Source organism: Papio anubis, chromosome 9 (genome assembly GCF_008728515.1).
Source record: "Papio anubis isolate 15944 chromosome 9, Panubis1.0, whole genome shotgun sequence".
NCBI classification, from domain to species: domain Eukaryota; kingdom Metazoa; phylum Chordata; class Mammalia; order Primates; family Cercopithecidae; genus Papio; species Papio anubis.
Genome location: NC_044984.1, coordinates 75,889,218 through 75,906,687, shown reverse-complemented (window position 1 = coordinate 75,906,687; position 17,470 = coordinate 75,889,218). Strand labels below are relative to the sequence as shown.

At 35.0% G+C, this 17,470-nt stretch overlaps 1 protein-coding gene across 25 annotated transcripts in view; it reads left to right on the top strand.

Moving 5' to 3' along the window:
- Positions 1 to 17,470, top strand: part of PPFIA2 (PTPRF interacting protein alpha 2) — a 508,974-nt gene that overhangs the window by 153,278 nt on the left and 338,226 nt on the right. Inside the window, exon 1 of one of the 25 annotated variants that reach the window (XM_031651108.1) lies at positions 15,630 to 16,637. The exons of the other annotated variants lie outside the window; for them this stretch is intronic. The gene's annotated coding sequence lies outside the window, so the exon portion shown is untranslated. Of the gene's footprint in view, positions 1 to 15,629; positions 16,638 to 17,470 lie in introns of those variants that run through there. 25 annotated transcript variants of the gene reach the window in all.

The window sequence follows — 17,470 nt, the reverse complement described above, 5'->3', positions numbered from 1 at the left end:
GAAGTCTTTGTATCTTGATTTAATGATTACTGCATGGTGTATCATAGAACTTATATTGGTGCAGAACAGTAAATAAAGTGGATAATTTAAATTTATCTAGAGAAGAAATACTTTGTTGAGTCAGAAATGCTTAAGAATTTTAACAGTTGCTAACAAAAAGTGGTTGAAATTTAACATCAAAGGTGCACTACATAATAGATAGATGAGCATGGAGGGCATGTGCAAGTTTAAGTTCAACATCTAATAATCTGTATGTGGTTCTCATGTCATAGAGTGGGCCCCAAATTGCTCAGGTAACTCTTTTTGTGTTTGTAAAAGTCATGGTTTTAAAACTCCTCCAGGTATTATTTTAAAATCTGGAACTATGTAGACATCTGGTATCCAGAGTGAGAGGCGAAGAAATAACATCCCACTCTGGAGCTTTAATGTAATTTCTGTAAAACCAGTTGACGACATATATTTCAAAACATGAAATAAACTTAACAGCATATAATGAAATGACTATGGTGTAAAATTAGTGTTCTTCTAATCAACTAACATATGTCTGTTAAAGGACCAACAAAAACAAAACTCTTAATCCTGAATTTTATATGATTTAACATTATAATTTAAGCATAAAGGTCATTATGGGCTATCACCATGATAACACACATAAAACTTTGTGAAAAATTTGGTTTAAGCACAGAGAAAAACAAAGAGGAAGAAATAAAATATGGAAAGTAAACACCATTTTAAATTTGTGTGTGTGTATGATTGTGCATGTGTATATATGTAGATAATGTTCACACATGTACATACACACATATATGACACATCTATGTACATTCATTATATACTTTATGAAATTACTTAAAATCTTCAAAATGTGAATTAAACCAGATTTACTAATTTTGCCTTATTATAAACAGAAGTTTTAAATTTCAATTTTGACATGCCTTTTTTGTTCACTTGCCTGTATATCTTGTTATCCCAATGGAGTCTAAAATATGTCTTCATTTGTATGTGACATACTCAGTGAATGGTGAATTAGCAACAACATTTCTTGATATTGGAAGAAAGATTTTGGGGTATTCGAAGTTTTGTTTTGTTTTTTCTTCTTTTTCTTGGGATCCTCTAATCCGATATCTAACTCCTAAATTTGACAACACTTACTGAATGGAGTTTCTCATTTGGGTGCCACAAAATGCAGTTTGTCTCCCAGCTCACCTGCAGAATCATTTCCATTCTAACTATAGCTGTTATCTGGCACATCATAGCTCCTCAATAATAATTTGTTGCACAAGTGAGTGAGTGAAAGAATGAGTTCTATGATCCTGTGCATACTCAGCTGTAGATTGTCTGGAAGTAAAAGACCGGGAAGTTGAAGGCCTAGAAGTAGGATGCATGAGTAAACTCAGGGGGACAAGATGGCTGACTAGATGCAGCCAGAAAGCGCTGCTCCCACCAACAGAGACCAAATTATTAAGTCAGCCACCATAATTTGAGCAGGTATTTGGAGAGAAACAGCTGATAGTGGATGGAGATGTGACTCTGAAACTGAGGCTGAATAGAAAGGAAGCTGGAAGCCCTACTTAAGGTACCTGATCACTAGGGCCAGTTCCCAGCCACTAATGGCTCGTGGGAAAGGGGAGAGTGAGGGAAATGAGATTTGATTCAGTCTCCCCACGGACCTCTGGGAACCTAATGACAGGGGACCGTGCATCCCCTATGGACATGTGAGCTGTCAGGAGATCTCTCCAGGGAATAGGCAGAGACAGGCCTTCAGACGGCATGGAGCCCAGGAGTTTTTGTGTGCTGGCAGCTCTAGTGAAAAGCAGCCATAAACGCCCATCATTCGGGCCCCCCTCCCGGCTCCCCCAGAGGCATTGGCCCCAGCTGACTTCTGAAGCAGAAGACAGCTGAACTTTCTTCCCTACAGATGTGACTGGGGCACATCTGTTCTGCAAGCCCTTCCACATGCTGTCCCCTGACCCCCACAGAGCCTGTGCCTAGCTGCCCTGCAGGACTGGGTGCACCCCACAGCCTCCACAGCCCTGCTGAATGTCTTGCTGTATATGAGTACTTTCCAGACAGCCCTGGAACACAACAGATACCCTGGCACAGCTAGAACCCCACCCTGAACCATGGATGTCCTGGTTCCCCAGGGCTGCAGTGAACAGCTCAGTGCTGTGGCCAGCACTCAGGCAGGGGAAGAACCCCCCTTGCAGGAGGGGGAACCCCACTTCAGAACACTGAAAGGGGCAAGATGCTGGGTCCCACGGCCCAGGTAGGAGTGAGGCATGCCTCCCTCTGAAGAGCTGGTTCATAAACCGTGTGGCATATCTCCCTGTCCTAACTTTTGTCCAAAAAGAACCTCGTGGCCTGGAACACCTACCAAAAGAAACTGAGGCACAGCGCTGGTGATTGCAGAGGGCTCCCCACAAGTCCTGAGAGTAGACATGGTGAGCAAGCCATCTGTCTTCCTCAACCACTGCATAGCACACCCGCGAATGCTAGGAAGTAGAAGAGTCATGGGGCTAGGTATCAGCCTAGCTACCAGGATTACTCTTAAGTGCCATCTACTGGATCACAGCCCAAACTACAGCATCAAAAATTATCCTGTTAATATATACACCTGTGAAAACAAGCCCAAGCATTCACCTACACGTAAAAATCCTGTACAGAGCCCTGGTGCTCTGAAAGCACCCAGAAACAAAGCCAACTGACTATACTCAACTTACTCTACAGTTAAAGGACATCAAAACTCCCTGATGAGAAAGAATCAGTTCAAGAACTCTGACAATTCAAAAAGACAATATCCCCTTCTAACAAGTCCACTAGCTCCTCAGCAATGGTTCTTAGCCAGTCTGAAATGGCTGAAATGACAAACATAGAATTCAGAATCTGGATGGCAAGAAGCTCATCAAGATTCAGGAGAAAGTAAACGCATCCAAGAAATCCAGGGAATCTAGTAAAATGATCCAAGATTTGAAAGATGAAATAGCCATTTTAAGAAAGAACCAAGCTGTACTTCTAAAGCTAGAAAACTCACTACAAGAAATTCATAATATAATTTGAAGTGTTAACAGCAGAATAGACCAAGCTGAGGAAAGAATCCCGGAACTTAAAGACCAGTTTTTGAAGCAACTAAGACAAAAAGGAATTGAGAAAAATGAACAAAACCTCTAAGAAATATGGGATTATGTAAAGACAATAAATCTATGATTCATTGGCACTCCTGATGGAGAAAGAAAGAAAATAAGCAATTTGGAAAATATATTTGCAAACGTAGTCCACGGAAATTCTCCTAATCTCACTAGAGAGATGGACATGAAAATCTAAAAGATACGGAGAACCCCAGCTAGATATGCTGATCATCCCCAAGGCCTGTAGATTTTTTTAACAAAAAAATCTTAAAGACAGCTAGAGATAAAGGTCAAGTTACATGCAAAAGGAATTTTATCAGACTAGCAAAAGACCTCTTAGCAGAAACCTTACTTGCCAGAAGAGATAGGGAGATTGTTATCAGTGTCCTTAAAAAAAATCAACCAAGAATTTTAAATCCCACTAAACTAATCTTCATAAGTGAAGGAGAAATAAAATGCTTCTCAGACAAGCAAATATTGAGGGATTTTTTTGCAACTAGACCAGTTTTACAAGGGATCCCTAAAGGAGTGCTAAACTTAGAATCAAAAGAACAAAACCTGCTACCACAAAAGCACATTTAAGTACGTAGCCCTCAGGTACTATAAAGCAACTGTGAAATCAAGTCTACATAGCAACTAGCTAACAACATAATAACAGGATCAAAAATCACACATATCAATATTGACCTTGAATGTAAATGAGGTAAATGTTCCACTTAAAAGACACAGAGTGGCAAACTGGGTAAAAGACAAGATTCAACCTTCTGCTTTCTTCCAGGGACCCATTTCACATATAACAACACCCACAGGTTCAAAGTAAAAGAATAAGGAAAGATCTACCATGCAAATGGAAAACAAAAAAGAGGAAGGGTCCCTATTTCTATATCAGATGAAACAGACTTTTCACCAATAAAAATTAAGAAGGACAATGAAGGGCATTACATAATGATAATGAGTACAATTCAGCAAAGGAGACTTAACCATTCTAAATATATACACACCCAACATTGGAGCACCCAGATTAATAAAACAATTACTTCTTGGTCTACAAAAAGACTTAGACAATCACACAGTAATGATGAGAGACTTCAACACCCCACTGACAGCCTTAGATTGTCAAAGCAGAAAACCAACAAAGAAACTGTGGACTTAAAGTCAACACTTGACTACTTGGACCTAATGGACATCTACAGAACACTCCACCCAACAACCATAGAATATATACTATTCTCATCTGCACACAGAACATATTTTAAGATTGATGACATGCTTACTCATTATGGAAATCTCAATAAATTAAAAAAATTAAAACCATACCAAGTACATTCTTGGATCACAGTGCAATAAAAATATAAATTGATAGCAAAAAAATCTAAGAAGTACACAAATGCATGAAAATTAAACAATTTGCTCCTGAATAATCCCTGGGTGAACATTAAAATAAAAAATTCTTTGAAATTAATGAAAATAGGTATAAAACTTACCCAAATGTCTAGGATACAGCTAACGCAATATTAAGAGGAAAGTTTATAGCCCTAAATACCTTCATTAAGAAGTTAGAAAGAGTTCAAATTAACACTCTCACTTTGCACCGAAAGGACCTAGGAAAAATAAAAAGAAGAAACCAACCCCAAAACCAGCAGAAGTAAAGAAATAACTAAAATTACAGAACATTAAAATTGGGATGCAAAAATATATTTTAAAAAATGATGAAACCAAGACTTGGTTTTTGAAAAAATAAACAAGATTGGCATATCACTACCTATATTAGCAAAGAAAAAAATAGAAGATTCACATCAGTACAGTCAGAAATGACAAAGATGACATTACAGCTGATCCCACAGAAACACAAAAGATTCTCAGAGAGTATTATGAGAAACTATATGCACACAAATTTTTAAATCTAGAAGAAATAGTTAAATACCTGGAAACACACAATATCTCAAGATTGAATCAGGCAGAGATTGAAACCCTGAAAAGACCAATACCAAAAGACCAATACCAAATTCTGAAGTTCAATCAGTAATAAGAAACCTACCAACCAAAAAAGCCCTAGACCAGATGAATTCACAGCTGAATTTTACCAGATCTATAAAGAAGAACTCGTACCAATCCTATTGAAACTATTCCAAAAAATTGAGGTGGAGGGACTCCTCCCTAACTCATTCCATGAAGCCAGAATCAGCCTAATACCAAAATCTGGCAGAGGCACAACAAAGAAATAAAACTATAGTCCAGTATAGCTTTTGATCATAGATGCAAAAATCCTCAACAGAATACTATAAAACCGAATTCAACAGCACATCAAAAAGCTAATTCACCACAATCAAGTGGGCTTGATTCCGGGGATGCAAGGTTGGTTCAAAATATGTAAATCAATAAACGTGATTCATTACATAGCAGAATTAAAAGCAAAAACCATGTGATCATCTCAATACACACAGAAAAAACTTTTGATAAAATTCAACATCTCTTCATGATAAAAACCCCCAACAGACTAGGCATCAAAAGAATATACCTCAAAATAAGAAGAGCCATCTATAACAAACATGCAACCAATATCATACTGAACGAGCAAAAACTAGAACCATTCCCCTTGAGAAATGGAACAAGGCAAAGATGTCCATTTTCAGCAGTCCTGTTTGACATAATACGAGAAATCCTAGCCAGAGTATTCAAATAAGAGAAAGAAATAAAAGGCATCCAAGTATAAAAAGAAGTCAAAATATCTCTCTTCAATGATGATATGGTTCTATACTTAGAAAACTCTAAAGACTCTGCAAAAAGGCTACTAGATATGATACATGACTTTAACACAGTTTCAGGATACAAAATCAATGTTAAAAAATCAGTAGCAATTCCATACATCAATAATGTTTAGGCTAAAATTCAATTCAGAACACAATTCCATTTACAGTAGCCACAAAGAAAATGAAATACATAGGAATTCAGCTAACCACAGAGCTGAAAGTTCTATACAGGAGGAAGTGCAAAACATTGCTGAAATAAATCAGAGATGACACAAATGAATGGAAAAAACATTCCATGCTCATGGATTGTAAGAACCAACATCATTAAAATGGCCATATGCCTGAAGCAATTTGCAGATTCAACTACTACTATCAAACTACCAATGTCATTCTTCACAGAATTAGAGAAAACTATTCTAAAATTCATATGGAACCAAAAAGGAGCCCAAATAGCCAAAGCAATCCTAAGCAAAAAGAACAAAGTTGGAGACATCACACTGCTCAACTTCAAACTATAAGGCTCCAGTAACCAAAAGAGCATGGTATTGGTACAAAGAGACACATAAACCAATAACACATAACTCAGAAATAAAGCTACCACCTACAACCCTCAGATCTTCGATGAGGCTGACAATAGCAAGTCACAAGGAGGTGACTCCCTATTCGATTAATGGTGCTGGGATAATAGGCTAGCCACATGCAGAAGATTGAAACTGGGCCCCTACCTTTCACCTTATATAAAAATTAACTAGAGATGGATTAAAGATTTAAATGTAAGACCTCAAACTATAGAAATCCCAAAAGAAACCCCAAGAAATACCATTCTCAACATCGGCCTTAGCAAAGAATTTTTTGCTGTCCCCAAAAGCAATTACAACAAAAGCAACAATGGACAAGTGGTACCCAATTAAACTAAAAAGCTTCTGTACAGTGAGATAAACTATCAGCAGAGTAAACAGACAACCTACAGAATGGGAGAAAATATTTGTGAACTATGTGTCTGACAAAAGTCTAATAGGCTGAATCTTTAAAGAAATTAAATCAACAAGCAAAAAACAAATAACCTCATTAAAAATGGGCAAAGGAAATGAACAGATACTTTTCAAAAGAAGACATACCAGTGGCCAACAAACATAAAAAATACTCAACATCACTAATCAGAGAATTGCAAATCAAAACCACAATGAGATACTGTCTCACACCAGGCAAAGTGGGTATTTTTACAAAGTCGGGAAACAATAGATGCTGGTGATGCTGTAGAGAAAGAGAACGCTTATGCACTATTGATGGGAATGTAAATGAGTTCGGCCGCTGTGGAAAGCAGTTTGGAGATTTTTCAAAGAACTTAGAGCTGCAATTCAACCCAGCAATCCCATTACTGGGTATATACTCAAAGGAAAATCAATCATTATACCAAAAAGTTACATGGACTCATATGTTCAGTGTCATTCTGTTCACAATGGCAAAGACATGGAGTCAACATAGATGCCCATCAATGGTGGACTGGATAGTGAAAATGTGCTCCATATACACCATGGAATACTATGCAGCCATATAAAAATAATTAATCTTGTCCTTTGCAGAAACATAGATGGAGCTGGAGGCCATAATCTTAAGTGAATTATCACACAAACAGAAAACCAAATACTGCATTTTCTCACTTATAAGTGGGAGCTAAGCATTGAGCACACAGGGACAACAACATAGGAGCAATTGACTCTGTAGACTACTATAGTGGGAAGGGAGTGTAGCATGCGTTGAAAAACTACTTATTGGCTATTATGCTCACTACCTGGATGCAATACACTCATGTAACAAATCTGCACATGTAACCCCTGAATAAAAATTGAGAAAACAAATCATACAGTAAACTCAGGGTTTTGGCTATCTGCAAAGGGTTATTTTTGCTACATATTGTAGAACTCAAGATATAAAGCTAAGGGTACAGATACTGTTAGAAGTGGATAAATATGAAGATCGATAGATTAAATAGAGATAGATAGATTATAGATGATAGATAGATGATAGACTGACGGACAGACAGGCTAGTGACATTACATACTTAACTAGCATTCATATGTTATCCATGTAAATTTACTAGGATATATTGTCCATCTGGGCTGCAAATTTCATTCCATATGGCGTGAATTATAACTGAATGTTTGCCTGGAAAATGCTTTGTTATCCTATAGTGCTACCATGCAAAGTGTAATAATATCTATCTCCTACCCTCGCCTCCTCTCTCCTCTACCTCTTCTCTCATCTTTATCTTTTCCCTTTACCTCCTTTCATCTTTCTCTCTCTTTCTCTCTCTCACCACTATGTTCTTCTCTTCCTTCTCTCCCCCATTGTTCTTTCAGTATGACCATTTTCCCCTGACCATTTATCAGAAATTAACAGAAAATAGGCAGCCTTTTCAGTATATTTATTTAACTCCCCAAATTCTTATCATTTTATCAAAATTTTGAGCTTTATATCCAGTACCCACAAATGAATGAAAGAAAGGCTGTACCAAATTGCTTGTCTTAAAACAGAATATATCTCACAACTATTTCTTAAAACTAACTTATTTTCAAGGGTTACAAAAATATGTGAGTTGAATTTCCTGATATAAAAGCATAGACTGTAAAGTATTTTTTGAACATTTTATAACACCAAGCTGATAACATACATTTCAGGTGGAATAGGAGTAATTGTTCCTAAGGGCACAAGGGTGTATTAGACAATTTCTTGGGGTCTTCTCTTAATTCTATTAAGAGCAAATGTCTGGCTTCAGGATTTTTGTTTTACTGCATTTTAAGTTAAGTATAATTTAATCATACTTTTACTGTTTCATTTTCAACTCCTTTCTGTAAAAATTCAGGTGGTTGGTATACCTAATGTTAAACTTCCTGAAGCTCAACTTCATAATTTACCTGTCTTGGAAAAGACACATCTTAAGAAATTTTTGGTAGTAGTCTGTCTGTAGTGATTAAAATGGGTATGTTATTTACCCTTCATGTACGGTGGTAGCCATTGCCTGAAAACCAATGATTGATAACATAAGCACATTAAACTTTATTTGAGGTGTGATATTGTACTCTCTCTATATATATGGTATATATATGTATAATTTTCAGTTGAAATGGTTTTATGATAAATTGAAAGCAATCAAACTAAGAATGAAGTTTCTTCACAACCCAAAATAATCTTGGAAAGCTATTTGGCAAACTAAAGAAAGACATTAAAATATACTAACCAAAAGTGTGAAAATGTGACTCAACATTTCATATCTTTTTTTTAAACAGGAATGTTCTAATTTTATTTGATTTTATAGGAAAAGGATGATGACCAGATTAAGTATCTTTACTAATTTTACTTGAAAAAAAAGTTTGTAAATACTAACACATACCTAGCACAGTTACCTCATGTCCTGAAATGCTTTCAGCCATATTCCATACCATTTCATTTTGTTTCAAACATTGATTCTTTTCTTTGGAAAGCCTTTAACCTCATGCTTTTGCCAGGGCCACCCTGACATATGCCTGGAGTTCAGTGGTTTCCAGATGAACTCAGTATACATTATATCAAGTCAATTGTTAGCATTTGTCAAACTGCATTGCAGTTGTTTTGCTACTTAACTACCTCTCCTTAGCTGGTATCTCTCCCACAAAATTTAAAGTTCATGAAGCACTGACATTGTATCTGATAATCCTTTCCCCAAAGCCTGGAAACAATATCAGGAAAGTGTAAGGCATTTGGTGATTAGTCTTTGACTAATGCATAGTTGAATGGATAAATAAATGAATAAATGTGGAAGAGAAAGGAAAATTGTAAGGGGCAGGTGTAATGTAAAGGGGTTTTTATTTTTAATCAGAATAGTGATTCTGTTATTGAGAAAGGTATTCTACTTTCTTGAATATCAATGTTCTCATATGTAAAATCAATATATTACCCAGGTCAAATGACAGTGTATGGCTTAAATTAAATGCCATGTGTCCATGTCTGACACTTAAGTACTGAATGTTAGTTCTTTTTACCTTTCTAGATTTTCAGGTAATGTAGCTCATGAAGTCACCCTAATTAATAAGCCTAAATTAATGTCCACATTTGTTTATATTCTTTAGAATGGATTTGATATATATAACGCTCTTGAAGTAATTTTTCAAAAGGTGTATCTGTTTTGTTCCTCTAATATAATAAAAGCTCCTCAAAGGTAAACTTACTTTTGTGTTTACCATGGGTAGGAAGACCATGGCAAACACAAGACCAAGTTCTGGTTTACCAAGGACAATCTTTGTGTCTATTGTCTGGAATAATGGTTGATCGTTCTTCTTTTCCCCTCAAATATGTGCCATTTATACTATAAATTATCCACTATATGTGATTAATAACCATAGCTCTCTAGGGCTAAGTGTTCTGTTTTATTTAAAAATATGTATTAGTTAAAAAAAATTTTAAATCAATTTTGCTAAATGTTAATATCAAAACAATAATTTTTAAATGAATGAATAAAACTACATATATATATAAATTACATATTTGAATTGACATATTTTCATTTTTCTAAGTAACTGTTCCAGTGAATGGTTTGAGCAAGTCCTCATTTCCAGAACTTTTATGGTGATACCTTTCTCTTTAATTACCAATTCATTTAAAAAATTTAATAAAATCCTAAACGTAAACTTCTTAGGAAATAATTAGTTTTTTTTTTGTTTTTTTTTTTTTTTTTGAGACGGAGTCTCGCTCTGTCGCCCAGGCTGGAGTGCAGTGGCGCGATCTCGGCTCACTGCAAGCTCCGCCTCCCGGGTTCACGCCATTCTCCTGCCTCAGCCTCCCGAGTAGCTGGGACTACAGGCGCCCACAACCGCGCCCGGCTAATTTTTTGTATTTTTAGTAGAGACGGGGTTTCACCGTGGTCTCGATCTCCTGACCTTGTGATCCGCCCGCCTCGGCCTCCCAAAGTGCTGGGATTACAGGCGTGAAATAATTAGTTTTTTAATTGAGTAACTGAACATAGTTTATAAATTCTGTATTTACTTATTATTTTATTCTTGGGAAATGTGGAACTTCCTGAAACCTATTATATCAAATAGCACTAGCAATTTGGAGAATATGATTGCTTTTGAGAATGTATTCTTTGTATTTTTCATGTAAATAAAGGTGAAGAAGAGGCTGGGTGTGGTGGCTCATGACCAACAATTTGGGAGGCTCATGACCAACAATTTGGGAGGCTGACTCAATAGCATCTCTTGAGGCCAGGAGTTTGAGACCAGCCTAGGCAACACAGCAAGACCCTGTCTCTATAAAAAATAAAATAAAATAAATAGCCAGGTGTGGTGGCACACTCTTGTAGTTCTAGCTCCTAGGGACACTGTGGATCACTTGAGCCCAGGAGTTCAATGCTGCAATGAGATGTGCTCACATCACTGGACTCCAGCCTGGGCGACAAGAGCAAGTCTCTCTCTCCCTCTCTCTCTCTCTCTCACAAAAAAAAAAAAAAAAAAAAAAAGGTGAAACAGAATGGAGACAAATTTGGGTGTTACTACCTTAATTTTATTTAAATGTTACAGAAGACTTTGAGTGAGGCATACTTATCCCCATTTCATAAATGAGGAGATGGAGGCTTATTAAGGAACAGTGAACTCAGTGTGGTCACTGAATTTTTTCCTTTACTTTCTGAGCATATGCTGAAGTTTTGAATTTCTAATAAGACTGTGGCCAAGCTGATTTTTAATTTTTGGTCATATTGATTAGAAATGATGTTTAAAGCAATTACTTAGCCATATTGTGTAAGCAGCACATTCACTGAGTCAACATTTATCAACCACCTGAAATGTGTTTGATTACAGGGATAGATGTTTGATAATTATTTAAAATTAAGGTATGAAGACTGTCTAAGAAATACGGACATGGATATTTGCAAGGGATTCATTTTCTTCTTCTATATGTACCCTTTTCTAAAATTTATTATTCTGAGAACAGTGCCGCAATTAAGGAGTTCTGTCTGCATTTAAATCAATCTTCTTTTTCAGAGTGTATATTTCTCATGAATCTTAACTGTGTCGCATTACCCCAGGGTCTCAAAACTTCAAGGACCAAAATAAGAAACCACTCAAATTATAGATTTAGGTGTTAGGAAAGTGAATGACTTTAATAGCTACATAACAAATCCTTTTTGAAAGGCAGATGTTTTCTGGTTGTTAGATTTCAACAAAATTGGAAGATGACTTAATCAAGGTATTTAATGATTATTATAAAATATATTTTGGATTCTAGTATATATGCAGAAGAAATTAGAAAATTTGAGTATAGTGCTGATAAAAACCCTAACAACAACACAACCTTTTTTATTTTCCATCTAGTTACTTCTGGGAAAAGGGTTTCTCAACAATAAATCTACAAAACTGAAAATTAGGACTGTCTAATTCTAATAGTATGTTTGAATTGAAACAAGCCAGTTTTAAAAAGATAAAACTCCAGTTGTATCATAAAAACATACATTTTTGTATTATCCAGGCATAATATTTTATTTTCTATATTTATCAGCATTTTAATATGTTTATTCTGTTCTGGCACATTGTATGGTAATAATATTTGTGAATGCTACTCATTTCAAGAGAAGTTTTAACACTTATAAGCATATTGTCTTTTAAAATTTAAAAATAAAATTATTTTAAGTGTATATTATATATTTTTGCAGTAACAAATTATAATATTACTGATAAAATACTTTAAGGCACGCAATATGGAAAGATACTACAATATAGTAAAATAAAATTGGGTGCAGGAGGAAAGGAAAAAAAGTTGAAGGAATAAAAGGGATGTTATAAAATTTCCATTTCTAAGAGCTCTTTAGTTTTTTAATAGAAGATGGGCATTAAATTGCTATTCCATTTGATGCATTTAAATGAGTATCATCTGTCAATACCTATGATGTACTGTAATTTAAGTCTTTTAAAGTATTTAAATTTTGACAAAGAGAGGCTTCATAGTTTTTCAAACTGTATGCACCTAAGCTTACAAACCAACCAGGTTTGGAAAGTACGGTACTAGATGAAATGTTAGGCATGGAACTTAGCACAGCTCTGAGCCTGCTCCAAGACTGTTCAGTTCCTGCCCATCAGGACTTCTTGTGCCTGACTGAATGGGGCTTTCCTACAGAAAAAAAAAAAAAAAAATATGTCAAATGTCCCTGACTAAATACTTATTATTTCCTTTAGGCAATTGATATGAGTTAAAGAGATGTGTTTTTTAATGAGACAGACATTTCTCCATCCTCCAGCAACTCCAACATTCATGGCTTTCAGAATGAGAATGATAGGATCATACCTTGATATATAAGCTTTGGCCTCAGCCACAATGGACGTGGAAGAATTCTACATCTTGGCAATTTTTAGACCTGGTAACACCTTCCCTATTGCTACCAGGCAGAAGGGAAAGTTGAGATGTTTCCAAATAGCCATTTAGAATTATGAGATAACATTATCAAAAATAGTCATAGGAAGAAAATATTCTGGAAAAATTGTATACTTCGGCAATTTCAGTAATTTTTAGAATAAAGCATTATACTTAAAATAATTATATATTAGTAGTACTATTTCTCCCTCCTGCCTCTTTTAACATTAACCCATACTACTTTCCTCTCCTCCCCCACCAAAGAAATATGAAAAATAAAGTGTATTCTTATTGGCTGGAAAGCTTCATAATTCCCAGTTAAAATAAAATAGTTTGCTGGCTGATGCAAATGCAGCAAATACATGGGACTGTATTAAGAATATGTGATATTTTACCAAAAACGTTTGATTTATGAGTTCCTCTACAATAATAAGCAATCTGGTGAATTTTCTGATCTCAGTTGTGTTAGACCCAGTTGACAGGTAAACATTAAAGTACATGAAGTTTATACTTGCATGGTAAAAATCTATTTGACAAACTTTTTTTCTTAAAACTTGGCTCTCAGGAACCTTGAGGTTTCTGTTTGAGAGATTATTTCTACTCATAGCTCTCTGGGGAACATGAGTTACATGGCCCTGCTAACCACAAGAGGAAGTTAGATCCTAACATGTATCTTGAATATTTCACATATATAACTGATTTCCACAGCTAGTAAATCTATAAAGTCATTTTAAAAATTTGATGATCATTCGAATGAATCCCATGTGGACTAAGATATCAGAAGGAAAAATATTAATTTGAAAAAAATGAATAATATAGCTATTTTAAAATACTGGAAAACAAAACATAATTTTTCAAGTTTACTCACAATAATAGAGTTATAGTTAAGGAAATCAATAGCTTCAGCAAATCATAAGTGATTTATGTAAGAGAAAACCATTTTTTAAAAATAATCATTGAGTGCTATAAAAACAAATGGATGGGGGCATGTCAAGGGACACAGGAGACAACCTGAAATAAAGGAGCTAACAATGATTAAAGCTGGGACAATATGAAAAACAATCTAAATTATGTAATATTAAATTACAAACAAGAGTATAAAGTAAATATACATGGTTCTCTACTGTTATAAGTAAATAACTAAAAAAGTAAATAATTAAAGGAAAAGAGGCCAGCCATTACAGGAGAAATATATTTTGGTACTCTCTCTTCCAGGGGGCCAAGCTTAATTTCACCCATTATTACCACCTCTGTTGAGGGTGTACTACTTGCCGAAGAATAGAGTATGGAAAGGGGGAAATAGTAACTTTACAGTAGAGAAACCAGGCAAAAACTTTGTTAGTTAAATGACAAAGGTTGACGTCATTAATAATGTTATGTGGATGTCGTGTACCACTAATATGATGTGATTGAGGACACTTCACCTCTGTGGTGTGCTTATCCATTCATAACCCAGTGTAATCAGGATGAAAACAGGCAAGCATGTATGATTTCATGGGATTGGGAGATATTCTACAGAACCCTTGGCCAATTCTTCTCAAGACCATCAAGATCATGAGAAACAGAAAAGCTGTCACACACCAAAAGAAACTGGAGAGACATGACAACTAAGTAAATATGGTATCCTGAAAATGAACCTAAAATACAAACAGCACATTAATGGCAATACTAGTAAAATCCAAGTAAAGTGTATGAGTTTAGTTAATAATAATACACTAAGATCAGTTTCTTAGTTTTGACAATTGTCCCATAGTAATGCAAGATAACAGTTAGAAAAACTGAATGAAGGATATATAGGAATTCTCTGTACTTTCTTTGCAGATTTTTTATAAATCTGAAATTATTCCCAAATTGGAATTTATTAAAATAATTTTTGGTTTATTTAGCAGTTTGCTAGTTAAATAACCTATACACATAATTTATCAGGTTGTAGGAGTTCCATCTAAGGAACTGAGGATCACCTTTCTGCATCCTTTCCATTGATGTTATAAATTTCATGTGTAATTGGAGAATCAGAAATACTAATGAATAATAATTTAGGTTTTAAGTGTAAATCATCATCCTTTACAGCCTTCAGGTTTAAAGTAGGTGGTTTTTATTATGTATGACTGTGTCATCTTAGATACATTCACAAAGACATCACTTTTGGTTTATTCTGCTTCCTATCCTACTGAAGTCTCCACATTTGAACCATGTGTAAATGGAACATTTATTTTTACCTCTAAAAGTTGTCAAGTCATCTGAATATGATCTTTTATACAAATTGAAGAATTTGTTAAAGATATACAAAAAGAACATAGTTTGCAACAAAACATGTTTGCATTCAGTATTTTTGGATTTTTGAGTTGAAAATCTTCATGCGTATAAAATATTTTTTATTAATTCTTGTGTGTATATATGTACATGAAATAAGGTTATGACTATTTAAAACAAATGTGTGGTACTTTTTGAAGCACTGATTGTCAAACATAATGATTTTTTTAGCTAAGATGGGGGAAATGAGATAATAATAATTACATTCATATTCATGATGTTCTATAGCAGTTCAGAAAAGTGGAAAATATTTGGTACATTTTATGTGATAGTACTCCTAGTATATAGAGTCTTACCGAATTGTATGCTATTGCCTCTCAATGTCCCAGCCAGCTGTAACAGCTGTAATATACTTTGATCTATAAATTATAAAAGAACTCTTTGTAAAGAAAAAAAAAAGTCACATCTTGTTGAAAAGTCTGGGAGTGACTAAAAGATTGAGAAAGATACAGAAATAAGAGTGATAAAACGGCAATTTGTTACTAAATAGAGCTTTAAACAGTATATGAAACATACTTCAGGTTAGTCAGAAGAGGTCCTCTGAATACACTGTGCATGCTTCCCTGAAATGAAACTGTATGTTATTGGTTAACCAGGATATTTAGCATAATCACTCTGCTAGACTGTGGTGGAGGGAGGTGATTATCACTGAGAACAGATGGGCAGGTCCACAGCACTGCCAGATTCTGCACAAGCTCCATTTATCGTTGGTTCTTGCTTTTTTCCTTCTGTGTTTTTAATTTTTTTAAAAAAACATTGTATGTTCTAAAGAACTAGCTTCACAAAAGGTCGGTGGCTGATGATCTTTCAGCTAAGATTTCAAATGTAGAAGAAAGATTCAAAATGCTATCACTGTGTATCTAAGAAGGATGGGGCAGATTTCATTTTACCCTCTAGTCTCCCTCAATGCATGCACGGATTTATCTGTACGCTAAGCTCTCTGCTCTGCATCTGTAGCTCCTTGTGGATTATACTGTTTCTGTGATCAGAAATGATTTTCTCGGATATGAACACCGTTTCTGGCTCCCCTAAAGTGCATCCTCCTAATGGGACCCGGTTTTACACTTTTCAAGTAAGTGTGCTTTAAATGGCTTCACTACTTAGGAAGTTAATGTATTGTCAAACTTTTAATAAAGGGCTGTATAAAGGAAGAAAGACTTAAAAAGGGTGGAAGTGTTGAAGAGAATGTATGGAATGAATAATGTGCATGTTAGTTTAATCTACTTTAAACTGTGGATATAGGATGGCATTAGGAGCCTCTGTGAATTAAAAAAAAAAGTGAACACAATTTTCCACAGGAATTTTTAAATCTGCTACAGTGTCATCCTTGAAGGTTTATGAGATGTGTTGTGTCTCCTGATATTGTTATTTATGGTTATAATGTGGTAAAAATTGTAGAGTTACTTTCCTTGTGCATCACAGAAAGAGTAAAATTAAAAAATTTTATGAACTTTGCAAACTAAGTCCTCTTGGCTTAGAAAAATATTTTGCATTTCATATACACAGTTTAACATAATTCCCATTATTTAATTTTCTTATGTGTATAACATAAGGGCAATAAACAATACAGGAGGTTTAAGAACCACATTTAGCATGCTTTCCATTTGAAATAGAGTAGAAACTCATTAAAATGGAAGATTTTCTGTGTTATCGAAAAGTAAAATGATTTATAATATAAATGTGAGTTACAAAGCTGTTACCTACTAAATGTATTTCAATTGCCTGTGACTAAATCAACCATCAGTCTAGAAAATGCCTAGGTCTAAACTAGATCAGATTCTATCTTATTTTTATCTTCAAATTGTGCCTTTCATTACTAAGGTTTACTTTGTAATTCAGTCATATCATCGTTACATGAAAAGGGAACATGAAATTCTTTTCCCTGTATATTTTACAGTATGGAAA